At 39.1% G+C, this 12,736-nt stretch overlaps 1 long non-coding RNA gene across 1 annotated transcript in view; it reads left to right on the top strand.

Annotated features, from left to right (window-relative positions):
• The window catches only part of LOC131404751 (uncharacterized), a 65,018-nt gene extending 53,287 nt beyond the window's left edge, over positions 1 to 11,731 (top strand). The window contains exon 4 of the long non-coding RNA XR_009219845.1: positions 11,571 to 11,731. This is a non-coding gene — a long non-coding RNA (uncharacterized LOC131404751). The remainder of the gene's footprint in view (positions 1 to 11,570) is intronic.
• Positions 11,732 to 12,736: the final 1,005 nt, after the last annotated feature.

Genomic DNA, 12,736 nt, shown 5'->3' with positions numbered 1-12,736 from the left:
TGTGCTATAGTTCTTTAAGATACCCTTGATCCGCCAACTGCCATGTACTCACTTACACTTAAAGATAAGAGAATTGCCATTTGGCTTTTGAACCTGTTGTTCAGGCCGCTCATAGTTGCCTGTTACGTTTGTTCCTGACTCATGATTTTGGTTCCGGCTTCTGGCCCCTCGGGTCTTGGCCTTCCCTTCTATTTATCCTTGGGTCCTGTCATTTCCAATCCTTCCTTTTGCAGACTGGATTAAATTGCCCTACATTTCCAACTCAGGTAGAAATTCTCTGCTCTACTCTCAGCCCCACTGAACTCAAATTCCACCCAAATTCCGTTGCCTGGGGGCAGTAACTGGATAGGCTAGATCTGGTTGTCTGGTTAGAAATGGGGGAGAGGTTTCAGACAGTTACATAGCTTTAATTCCATTATTAATGAGTCCAAGCCAAGACCTCGTCTTGGCTCCTTCAGTCTCCTTAGTCATACATCAGCTCCTTCCGCCACAGTAGAGAAAAATATTCTCTTTTTCCCTTTAGCAAATATTTCAATTGCACGTCATGCAAGGGCAAAATGTCTCCGTTGTATCCTGCAGTACCTAAGGTATGTCCAGGGGGCTCTGGGAGCACAGGTGAAGGGAACTGAACCCATCCTAAAAATCCCAGAAGGTTTCTATGAGGAGGTCACGGAACACTGTGAATGCCAAGTTAACTAGCTTGAACTTTATCTTTAGGAAAATGGAATCCACTGACCAGAGTGGTGCCTTCATCAGCTTTTCCTTTCAGAAATCTCCTGCTAGCGCCTCATGGAATATGGGCTGGAGGAAGCCATAGTAGAGGCAGGAAAAATATTAGTCAATGACTGCACTCCAAGTAAGAGACTAGGGCAGTGCTGGCAGGCAGGGAGAAGAGGCAAAAAAGGTAAGAGGTGAAGGGTTCAATATTTAGGAAATAAAGTAAGTAGAACTGACTAATTCAGAGCTTGAAATCCTAAGTCACAGTCACTGACAAGACTACACAGGACCATGTCTTTCCTGTCCGTCTTGCTCTACTTCATCCCTTTTCTAGCTGGGACAGAAAGAAGATGGGGAGGGGTGGCATATTTCATTTTGCATAAGATGAACTTTGTTTATTTGGTAATTCGTGTTACCAAACATAGCCCGTGGCAGGTCAGAGGTGAGTGAAGGAAACTCCACTCAGCAGGATTCCAAATCCTCGTCAGCCACAGACCCAGTTCAGCTGCCATGGGTAGGGGGGCTCCCCAACTGTCTTCCTTGCCCAGCTGTTCTGCCTGGGCTTGCTTTCTCTCTCAGACTGCTGATTTAAGAGGGCGGCCTTGCCTTTCCCTGATGTTTATGATGGGTGAGACACGAACTCTTGAGGCTAAGAAGCACTGTAATTCATAGAGCTCATGGCTTCCTCTGGGCGAAGCTCAGATATATAAGGGCTGGCCTGGAAACCAAGGCCTCCTGGATTCTAATCAGACAGATCTGATTCCTCTCCTTCCAGTGGCTTTTATGACCCATCTTTGCCTGAGATGACAAAGTTCCTCATTGTCCACCAAAAGGTAAAAATCCGTAAGAGGCAATTCAATTTCACAGGTCATAAAGTTATATGTCCACTTCTTGTGCTTCTTCTTCTTGTTTATTATGATGGAAAACTTCTGAGTTCACCATCTATATTTTGTCAGTGGATAGAAATTGTTTTATCCTCCATGTTTCTCCTGCCTCCTGCCACCCTCTCTCCTCACACTGGCCTTGCTGGTATCTCATTCTATTCCTTACCTAAGAGATCCCTTAAATCAAGGCTCACCACTTCGTGGCAGGTAAAAGCAATCTGCCTGTTGCTGAAATTGCGGATGCATTCCCTCTGGGGTGGGATTTGTGGTGGAGAGAAGGGCAGAGGAGGTGAGCAAAAGGAGGAGCAGTTGCTACCTTTTCTGAGCAGCACCTAGCGTGACTATTTAGCTTTCTTTTCCCCTTGGCCCCTAAAGTTTTACGTACACACATATAGTGTTCTCATCCTGAATATGGTAAAAATCTAGTTTCACATGATTATTGTTCCCTTATTTCCATTAAACTTGGTATGGAAGCATATTTCACAGTATCAGCCTTGCATATAGCCTCTTGAAGGAGCAGCCTCTGTCTCATATGACTTCTTGTCCCCGTGGCCGATTGAACTAGGATTAAACCTCTGACCAGAAGGTAGCCAGCCAACTCATTACTGGCCTAGGCCTTGCAAAACCTGGGCCAATCAGATTCTCCCTTTTGAGAATTTGGTTTTTTTCTCCCATCATTTTATTATGAAAAATTTCAAACATTTAGAAAAATTGAAACAATTATGCATTTAAATACTTATAAACTCACCACTAGATTTTATAATTAACATTTCACTTTGTTTTCTCACATATCTATCCATCTAGCCATTTTTCTAGTGATCCATCAGTACATCTTATTTGTTATGTATGTCAAAGTAAGATTCAGACATCGCTACACTAAGGGACATAGCGGGTATAGAGACTGTTGTCAATTGGCGGGGAGTGTTGGAGCTAGAAGGTCATATAGACTAGGGGTTGGAGGTGACTGGGTCTGAGTCATGGACGGCTGATAAATGGTGGGTCCAATTTGCAGAGAGAAGAAAATGGAGCAAAGTAGAGACTTGTGATCGCTGTGGGCCACAGAGATGCAGAAACAAATTACATCAGTTCAGAAGCTTTTCCAGTACCCAGTTATAATTCCCAGGGGACCCAGCTGTACTTATTTTTTAATTTTTGTTTTTTGCATACAGTGAGATTTCTGAGTCCTCTATAAAACCTCTTTTTACTTGAGTTAGTTTCTGTATCCGGCAACCTAAAGACTCCCACTTTGAACACCCTGTTCATTTCAGCATAGTCATTGAGCTCCTACTATAGTCCAGTGACTGTTAGGCACCCTGAGGATATGATTCCCTCTGCCTAGAGTGCCCTGACCCCATGACCTGCCAGTAAACATCTTTTCCTTTAATGGCCCATCTCTGTGAAGCCTTCTGTGCCTGGCCAAGGCAGAACGAATCAATCTCTCATTCGTGCTCCTAGAGACCTTTATACATACCTGTACTGTACTGATCTCAACATTGTGCCATAGTTAACGTTTTATGTGTCTGAGTCCTCTGTAGACTGTGAGGGACTGACGATGCAGGTGATGTGGTCATTTTTGTATCACCATGAACCAACAGATTACTTGGCACAGTAGGCCTGCAATAAACGTAGCAAGGCTGATGTATATTTCTTCCATTGGTATGAACGGGACAGCCTTTTGGACCTCTTCTGCCAGAGGATTACGGCAGTACATGGACATGCACTGCTTAGATCTCCCCTCAAGAGGGAAACTCCCACAAGGAGTGCAGTGAGCTGACAGTCTCCAGCTGCAGTGTTTTGGGATCTGTCCTGGTGTACGAGCTGAGGACATGTACTCCTCTAGCAGCTCCAGCCAATGACTGAGCACAGGGGTGTGTGTGTGGGTGGAGTGATAGGACCTAGCCATTTCTGCCCAACATGGCCCTGGCTAGAACTTTCTCAGAGCTGCACTGCAGTCTGAGGCTCTTCCTACCCAATCCTTCTTCCTCTCTTTCTCCTTTCAGGGATGATGGACCTGCATTGTGATCTGAAGGCCACCCTGCTTATTCCTGATCCCTTGCTCCTTTAATATTTCCCAGGTATTATCCCCCAATAAATCTCTTGCATTTCTGACTCTGTCTTGGTGTCTGCTTCTTTGAGAACCCAAACTGACACAGTTGTTACTGGAGTGGTCAAAAAAACTCAGGGGGTAGGATGAGGTTTGGGAACTGGACCCCTGATCACCAACTGGCTGTCCAAAAGGATCTCAGCCAGAGTGGTATGTGGTTCACAAACAGTTCTGGCAACAAAATGGCAGTCTAGTTGGTAAAACTTGCACTACTTGTGACTTTGGAAAGTGTCCCAGTGGAAGGAATGCCCTTCATGGTGTGATGGTTCAGGCATTGGAAAGGTACAGGGGAACAATGCACACAGGACAATGGAATTGGCTGGTTATTCCTAAGTTGACTTGACCCCCTAGTGAGAGACAATGAGAAACTGAGCATAGTTAACAAACAGCTAAAATATAAGTGTGTTGGCCAGAGAGCTTTTTTGGTAGCTTAAAAATGTCATTATCTCCTTCAGATGATGAAGATACAGCTGAGGAGCAAATGCAGGTTCTGGTAATTAGGATCATAGAGCTTCAAATATTGACTCCTCGGCCAAAGCTCGGTCAGGGTCCTGGTCTGGAAAACTTTAGACTCTTAAATATGGTTACAGGGACATCTGTGTGGATATCATGGGGATGTACCTCTGTAGACTCCCCTGAACCCTCAGAACATGCAGAGGTTAATTACTTCTCCCTAATGAGAGCTAGCACTTCTGTTTTGGAAGACACTGCAGAAGCTTTTCGTCCACAACGCAACAGGTGCCCCCATCAGGAGCTGCCTATACTTCCTTTCCTAGTTGCCAGGCCAATTACCAGGGTTAAATCCCAGCATAACCCACCTGGGGAAGTGTCGAGCCTGATAAGGAAGGAAAGAGAATATATCCCATAGGAGATGCAAGAATTAGCCATCATTTCCTGGCAGAAGCCAGAGGAGAACCCATGGAGATGGATATTAAATGTGCTCAGAGGCTGGAGCATAAGACTGAATAAGGAGTATTCACTGACTTGGGGCAGTCTTTCCGGATATGGTTTTACATCTTGGAAAAGATTTTAGGGTTTGGGACAAACTCACTGCTAGAATGAATCTTAGAAGCCTGCAGAAATTGATAGCCAATGCTGAGCAGAACAGAAATGACTGAGTTGCTGTAACGGATGGTGTAGGAATGATTTAGGAGGCTCAGGTTCAGGAAAGTAAGCGTGCTGGAATGGATGCATTATCAGAGGCCAGAACACCCACCAGAAGATTATGTTCCATGGGAGGGCCAAAAGGATACTCTATTCATGAAGGTCATCAAGACTGTGCTGAAAGAGGGGAACACAGCATCAATAACAAGTTCAGCAGTGGCTCACCTCTGCAGGTCAGGGATGACAATAGGAAAGGCTGTCACAAAACTTGGCTTATTAATGCAATGGAAATGATGGGGCCCTAAAACAATAGAGGCCTGGCAGCGACTCTTAACCTTCAGAAGCTGGGAATATTGGTGGGCAGCCAAGGGATATTGACCCCATAGTTAAGGAGATGTTTACTCCTTCCAAGAGTCTTTGATTTGATGAGCAAGAGTTTTATTTTCCAACCCTGCAAGTTATGGAATTTTTTGACTTTCTATATTTTCTCTTAATTCTGTTTGTACCCAAGGCAATTCTTGCTTGAATTCATACCTCTCTTGTAGTATCTTATTAAATTCAGTCAGCAGAAGCCAGCTCATATTTCCACATTTTGCCTCAAAATTACTCACTCAACTCTACTGGTTCATTAGGTACATTTTCTGTCTTCTAGCTGATCGCAGGAGACAGTGTTCCCAAATGTTTCACCACCTCATAGCACAGGTCCCCATTTCTTCCGATTCATTTAATAGTTTCCTTGAACCAAGTCCATATATTTTAGGTTTTTGCTAACATAAGCACCCACTTCTTGGTACAAATTTCTGTATCAGTCAGCTCTTGCTGCATAATAAACTGCCCCCAAATTCAGTGGCATATAAAAATAACTATTTATTATTTTGCTCACAAATCTGCAGGTCAGCCTGGCTGCTTTGCTTCCAACTATGTACCTGCGGATTGGCTGTAATGGCTTTGCTTCAAGCTGCAGGCCTGTAGGTCAGCCTCTGCTCCACGTGCCATTTTTATTTGGGAACCAGTGAGACACCCAAGGCATGTTCTTCCCATGGCAATGGCAAAAGCCCAAGCGGACAAGCTCCATTGCAGAGACACAGCTTAAGCCTTTTCTCATGTCTCACTTGCTAACCTTCCGTTGGACAAATCAAGTCATATGGCCAAGCCCAACCAACAACAATGGAGTGGGAAAGTCTATCTTTCCACAGTGAAAAGCAGTCAAGTGAATATTTTCTGAACACTAATCTGAACTATTATAGGTATGCCAATTTGAGGAAGTTTTATTAGACATTTAAGAAGAGTACTTAGATGTATACATGAGTTTGGATTTCAAGACAGGGGTCTAGGCTAGAGATAAAAATTGTGAAGTTAGTAGCATACAAATGCATGTAAAGCCATAACCCACGATTAGATTGCCAAGGGAGTATGTGAAAATAAAGAACAGAAGAGGTCCAGTTACTTAGCATTGGGGCACTTTGGTTTTCAGAGATTGATAAAAAGAGGAACCAGCAAAGGAGAAAGGGAGAGTGATCAGCGAGGTAAGTGGAAAACTAGGAGAGCATGACGTCTGGGAATATTTATAGAATTTGTTTCAAAACGTGTTTAGGTGAAAATTTTAAGCCTTAAATACCTATATTAGAAAAGAAAAAAAAATGGCTGGAAATTAATAAGATGAACGTCCAACTTAAGAAGTTAGAAAAAGGGCAACAAAATAAACCCAAAGAAAAGAGCAGGAGGAAAATGATAATGACAGAGCAGACCTCAGTGCAACAAAAAACAGAGGACAATACCAGGGACTGACACCACCAAACATACATTCTTTGAAAAGACTAATTCAATTGACACAACTGTGTTGAGATCAACTAATTCAAAAGAGAGGAAGCCCAAGTAAGTAATATTAGGAATAGAAAAGAAGAGAAAACTTTAGGTATTACAGAGATAAAAAGATAATAAGAGGATATTATGATCAATTCAAAGTCAATAAAATTGAAAACAGATAAAATGGACAGAGTACTCCCAAATAAGTCATCAAATCTGAGTCAAGAAGAAATATAAAGCTGACTAGTCCATAACAATTGAAAATATTGAATCTGTAGTAAAATCTTCCCATAAAAATATCATTAAGCTTCAGACATTTTTTCTTTTCTTTTATGCCAAATAAAGAAGAAATATTTCTATGTTTACCCAAACTATTACAGAATATGGTAAAAGGGAATACTCTTCAACCCTTTTATGAGGTTAGCAAAATTTGATACCAATAACTGAACAATAGTAGAAGAAATGATTATTATAAGTCTATATCTCTTATGAACATAAATGCAAAAGTTTTGAGCAAAATATTAGCAAATAACATCTAGTGGTACATTAAAAAATATAATATATGATAACCAATTTTGGTTGAATTTCTGCAATGTAAGATTAGTTTAACATTAGATTATCAATTATTATAATTCAATGAATTAACAAATTAAAGGAAAAAATGAAAAAATCACATGGTTATTTTAGTAGATGCAGAAGAGTGTTTTATAGAGTTCTGCACATATTTATTATTTTTTAAAAAACTCTTAGAAAACTAGCAAAAGAAGGAAATCTCTTTAACAGTTAAATGCAATCCACAGGAAACCTAAAGCAACTGTGATAGTTTAGTGGTGAAATGTTGGAAGTAATCTTAGTAAAATAGATAAGATGTTCACCACTTTTATTCAACATTGCACTGAAAGTCCTAGCCAGAGCAGAAAGGTAAAAAAACGTAATAAAAGGGAGTCGAATTAGAAAGGAAGAAACAAAAGTGTGATTTTTCACAATTATATTATTGTATATGTAGAAAATCTACATTCATCTAATTTATTAGAATAAAGAAAAGAGTTAAGCAAGGACGTTGGATATAAAATCAATCAATAAAAATTAATTACATTTCTATTCCCAGCAACAAACATTGAGAAAACGCAGTTTTAAGAAGACATCATTTGTTCTGGCTTCTGGTAACACTAGAATAGCTTGGCTGAACCAACCTTTCCTCAGATAACAATTAGAAAATACGGAAAAAATATTTTTAGAGTTATTTTGCTTTTTTAGAGAAACAAGAGAGTTGCCAAAAGCAGAAAGAAACATCTTTCACGTCAATCTTTGAAAGATGAACTGTGCATTAGATATTTTAGTTTGTGGCACTCCCCAGTGCAATAAAATTCATTGGGCAGAAAGCCACAGCCTTATTGGCTTAATGTGTTATAGGATAGAAACTGAGATTGGTAAAAAAAAGAAAAAGGCAGAAAATTAGGTGAGAAATCCTAGAAGGTAGGGATCCACAGAAGGGCGAACCCCCAGATGTGCATATAAAATCCACTGAAATCCTTGGATGACCATTAGCTCTCCTTATACAGGAGAGACTCCAGTAAGGAGATGTGACAAAAACAAACAAACAAAAACAGTGGAAGCTGCACGAATTGAGGAGAGATTTAAGCTTCTCTCCATTGCAGAAGAGACAAAATGTGGTGTTTGAGTCTAGCTAAGTTAAAAAAATCATTCTTCAGGGGAAAATAAGAGGCCAGCTCTATACAGTTTTCGTAATGTCTAGTATCAATCAATTATCAATAGGTGTGTGAAAGAAACAGAAAAATGTGACCCATATGCAAGAATAAAATACCTCAATAGACCCCAACTCCAAGATGATGCAGATGTTACAATGAGGGTGTAGGGACTTTAAAGCAGCTATTATGAATATGTCCAAGAATTTAGAGGAAGATATATTCCTAATGAACAGATGGGAAATACAATCAGAAAACTAAGACCTATAAAAAAGAACAAAATGGAAATTCTAGAGCTGAAAAGTGCCATAACTGAAATGAAGAATTCACTGAATAGGTTTAACATATTGGAGATGGCAGCAAAGTCAGTTAACATAAAGCTGGAACAACAGAAATCACACAACCTGAGAAGTGGAGAGAAAAATATTGAATGGAAAGAAACAAAGCTTCAGAGACCTGAATGGTAATACTAAGCAATCTGTGTGTAACTGGAGACCCGGAAGAAGAGGTAGAGAGTGAGGCAGAAAAAAATTGTTTGAAGACATATTGGGTGAAAATCACCAAGACAGAATAGAGAGTTCAATAATATACCCACAATTAGAGTCAAATGATTTTTATAAAGACACCAAAGCAATTCAATGGGAAAAGGAGTCTTTTCAACAATTGTGGTAGGACAAATGGATATCTATATGGAAAAAAAAAAATGGACCTCAAATTCTTACCTCACCATACAAAACAATTAACTCATAGATCTAAAATTAAAAGCTAAAACTGTAAAGCTTTTAGAAAAAAATATAGGAAGATATATTTGCAACCCAGGGTTAAAAAGTTTTCTTAGACAGAATTGAAACAACAATTATAAAAGAAAATAATGGATAAATCAGATATCAAAATTAAAAATATCTACTCATCAAAATAAATTGTTACATAAATGAATAGCCAAACCACAGACTGGGGAAATGTATTATCTCATACATAGACAGACCATCCAGTGAAACTATACTAAAATTAAGAAGTTTTATCTTTCAAAGGGCAACATAAAGAAAGTTAAGGAGACAAGATACATATCTGGTGAAGATACTTATAACACATATAATTGTCAAAGGATCAGTATCTAGAACCTATAAAGAACATCTCAAGAAAAATACAAATTTTCATAAAAATGAATAAATTACATGAAAACAAAGATTAATAATCCGGTAGAAAAATGAGCAATCACTTCTCAGAAGCACCAAATTAAAAGAAAATTCAATCTCTTTAGTAGGAAAATACTAATTGAAACCATAATGAAATATTTCACATTTACTAGATTGACAAAAAATTTAAAAGTCCAACCATATCAAGTATGACAACAATGTGAGTCAATTAGAACTCTTATACATAGCATGTGAAAGTGAAAACTGGAAAACTAATGTTCTGAAAAAAACTTGATATTACCTAGTCTACTTGAAAGTACACATACTTTTTTAACTTAGCAACTCTACTCCTTGGTATATACGTAGAGAAATTTGGGTACATACAACCAGGAGACGTGCTAAGAATGTTCATACTAGCACTCTTTGTGATGGCGAAGTACTAGAAACAGTTCAAATATCCATCAACAATAGAATGGATAAATATATTGTTGAAAAAGTGGAATACTATACACCAGTGAAAATAAATGAACAGTAGCAATACATAACAACACAGACAAATCTCAGGAATATGAAATTGAACAACAAAAAAGCAAGTCCTGAAACATACAATGAGATTCCATTTATGTAAAGCTTAAAAACATGCAAAACTAAATGATACATTGTTTAGAAATAAAGATACATGTCACACACACACACACACACAAAAAAGATTGATAAACAAAAAATACAGGGAAGTGGTTGAGGAAGAGAAAAAGATTGATCATGGGCACAAAGATGGCTTCATGGGTAATGGAAATGTTCTATCTCTTAAACTGGGATGTGGGTAGGTGGATGTATTCAAATATATATACATAAGTTTATATTCTTTCATTATATTTGTTTATAGTGTATTTATTCATTTATATTCATTCATTATATTTTATCCATTGTGAATAAAAAATGTAGATACATACATCTCTCTTGGTAATGTTTGTTGACCTCCTGGTGTTCAGCACAATTCTGGAAGTGGGAAATACGATGTCTGAATTCCAGCTCATAGAATAGTTTAACAGGAGTGTGTATGTTACACCCTTGTTCTTTCTCATCTCTTAGCCCTACTTGCTTTTCTACCTCACAACCTCCACTTTCCTTTATCAACTGAAAAACACATCCTATGATAAAGTGCTTGGGCATTATCAGGAGAAATGATAGGGATGACCTAAAAATTAACTTAACTTTTCTCTCTAAAAGTGTTTGTTTTGAGGTATGTTTATTTTTGAGGTTCTCACTAGTGGTTTTGTTGGCCCTTGATATAACTGGCCAGTTAGCATTTGAAAACTCACATTGGAGTCGAGGCTTTTGGCCTCTTAGCCCCAAGATATACCCCTTATAACCATAAGGATCTTTTTTAATGTACAGCCCCAATAGATAAGGCCTACATGGTAAATAGGGGGTGATAAAGAAATCGATTACATTACTATGAATGTTCTAAGGTCAAAGAAAATGGAGATTATAACTGAATATGTGTATTTCAAAGATAAGGAAATGTAGGATGTTAGAGGACCATGAAGGTGTTGTCCTGGACAATAAATAGGAGGGGAATGTAGGTCAAGCTATGCTGACAGCAGATATCTGCCCCTTAAATAGTCAATATAGTCATCCAAGTTTATGTCTTTCTAGTAATTTTCTTTCTGTTTCTCTTTTCCTCTTCTCTCTCTCTCTCTCTCTCTCCCCCCACCCTCATGTCGCCTTCTGTCTTCAAAGTAAACAGAAGAACAAAGGCAGGATGCCCACTGCTTGCACACTAGATGGTATACTGCTACAGACAGCTATAAAAGGAATCAGCAGTGGGACCAAAGGAGTGGTAGAAAGTGATAGGGAACTATGACCAAGAGTGAGAAAGAGAATTCTTCAACCTCTAGTTTTCTTTTGTCTTCTCCATCTAGAAATATGACCTTCAAACTGAAAGGAACAGAAAAAACATAGCTTAAGAAGAATTAAATCCTAAGAAAGGTATGGAGCATATCAGAGAACCCTGGTGTCCTAAACGAGTCAGAGCCCCTGGGTCCAATAAACCACTGGAGTTTGGAAAGAACTTGTACTGGTGCTTACCAAGCTGTTTTCCTGCATCTAGGACCAGAAATATCACCTGCCTATGCTCAAGAGGTGGGAGAACCGCTTTACTAGAAGTTTAGGAGAAAAGATTAGTGTTATTAGTTGACTGCAAGCTGAATATGAATCAGGCATAATAAGAGACACCAAAGTGACTAAGGAGGCTGTGCTGATAGGAGCATGATGCCCAGACAAAGAGAGTTTAGTCTCACTCTGTTTATTTCTGGCATTTCAGGAGAAACATTGATAAACTGGAGTATGCTCAGTCAGGGGAGGTTAAATAGATTGCTGGGAGGATTGGAGACGGTGCCACCAGAGGAAGCGGTGCTGGCTGTGTTTATAATCATGAAAAAACACAAGACTTAGCCATGAGGAAGGAGTCCGATAGCTGTTTTCCACTATTTCAGAGACTCTAAAGTACAAAGTGATGAGACTTGTTCTGCATAGTTTCAGAGAGCAGAAAGAACATGTTTGGAAGTTATACGGAAGGAAATTCCATGCAATATAAGACATTCTAACAATCTCTTAAATTTATATAATGTTGTATAATCCACGTATTTTCTCATGTGCATCATCTCACTTTGGGAAGAATTCCTGAACGATTGTTGATGAAATGAGCTGCCGGGCATGTTTAAGCAGAGACTAATGAATCATCATAGACTAGATGAACTTGAAGACTGTTTCCAACTCAGACTGTGAGTCAGCCTAGAGGTGCTTCCCAGCCAGCTTCAAACTGGGAAAAAACAGGGAACAGAGCACTAGCATCTGCATCAGTCCATACTTGTCTGTCTCAGCTTATACTTGTCAAAGTAGAAAAAACTGAAAAGGTAAAAGTCTGTGCTCACCATATGGGAACTAGGTAGAGTTTGGCGTCTCAGTTCTTTAGGGTATTCAAGGGGATATTGGCTGCCTCTCTTCTGGGGATTTCTGGATTGGGTAGGAAAATGGGCTACGTGACCCTTGGTTTCCCTTCTAACACTAAGATTCTGTGAAAGCTGTATTTCACACTTGGCTCTGTTACTTTCTAAACTGGCTTTGAGGAAGTTGTTTTCACTCTCTGGGCCTCAATTGTCTTTCCTATTAAATAAGACTATTGGACTCTGTGATCTTTTTTAGAAAACTCACATTCTACAATTATAAGATTTCATAAAAGATATGTGGGAGCTTCGTTCTTCTACATTCTATCAA

Source organism: Diceros bicornis, chromosome 4 (genome assembly GCF_020826845.1).
Source record: "Diceros bicornis minor isolate mBicDic1 chromosome 4, mDicBic1.mat.cur, whole genome shotgun sequence".
Taxonomy (NCBI): Eukaryota; Metazoa; Chordata; class Mammalia; order Perissodactyla; family Rhinocerotidae; genus Diceros; species Diceros bicornis.
Note: the sequence above shows the minus strand (reverse complement) of the source record. Positions and strands in the feature narration are given on the sequence as shown.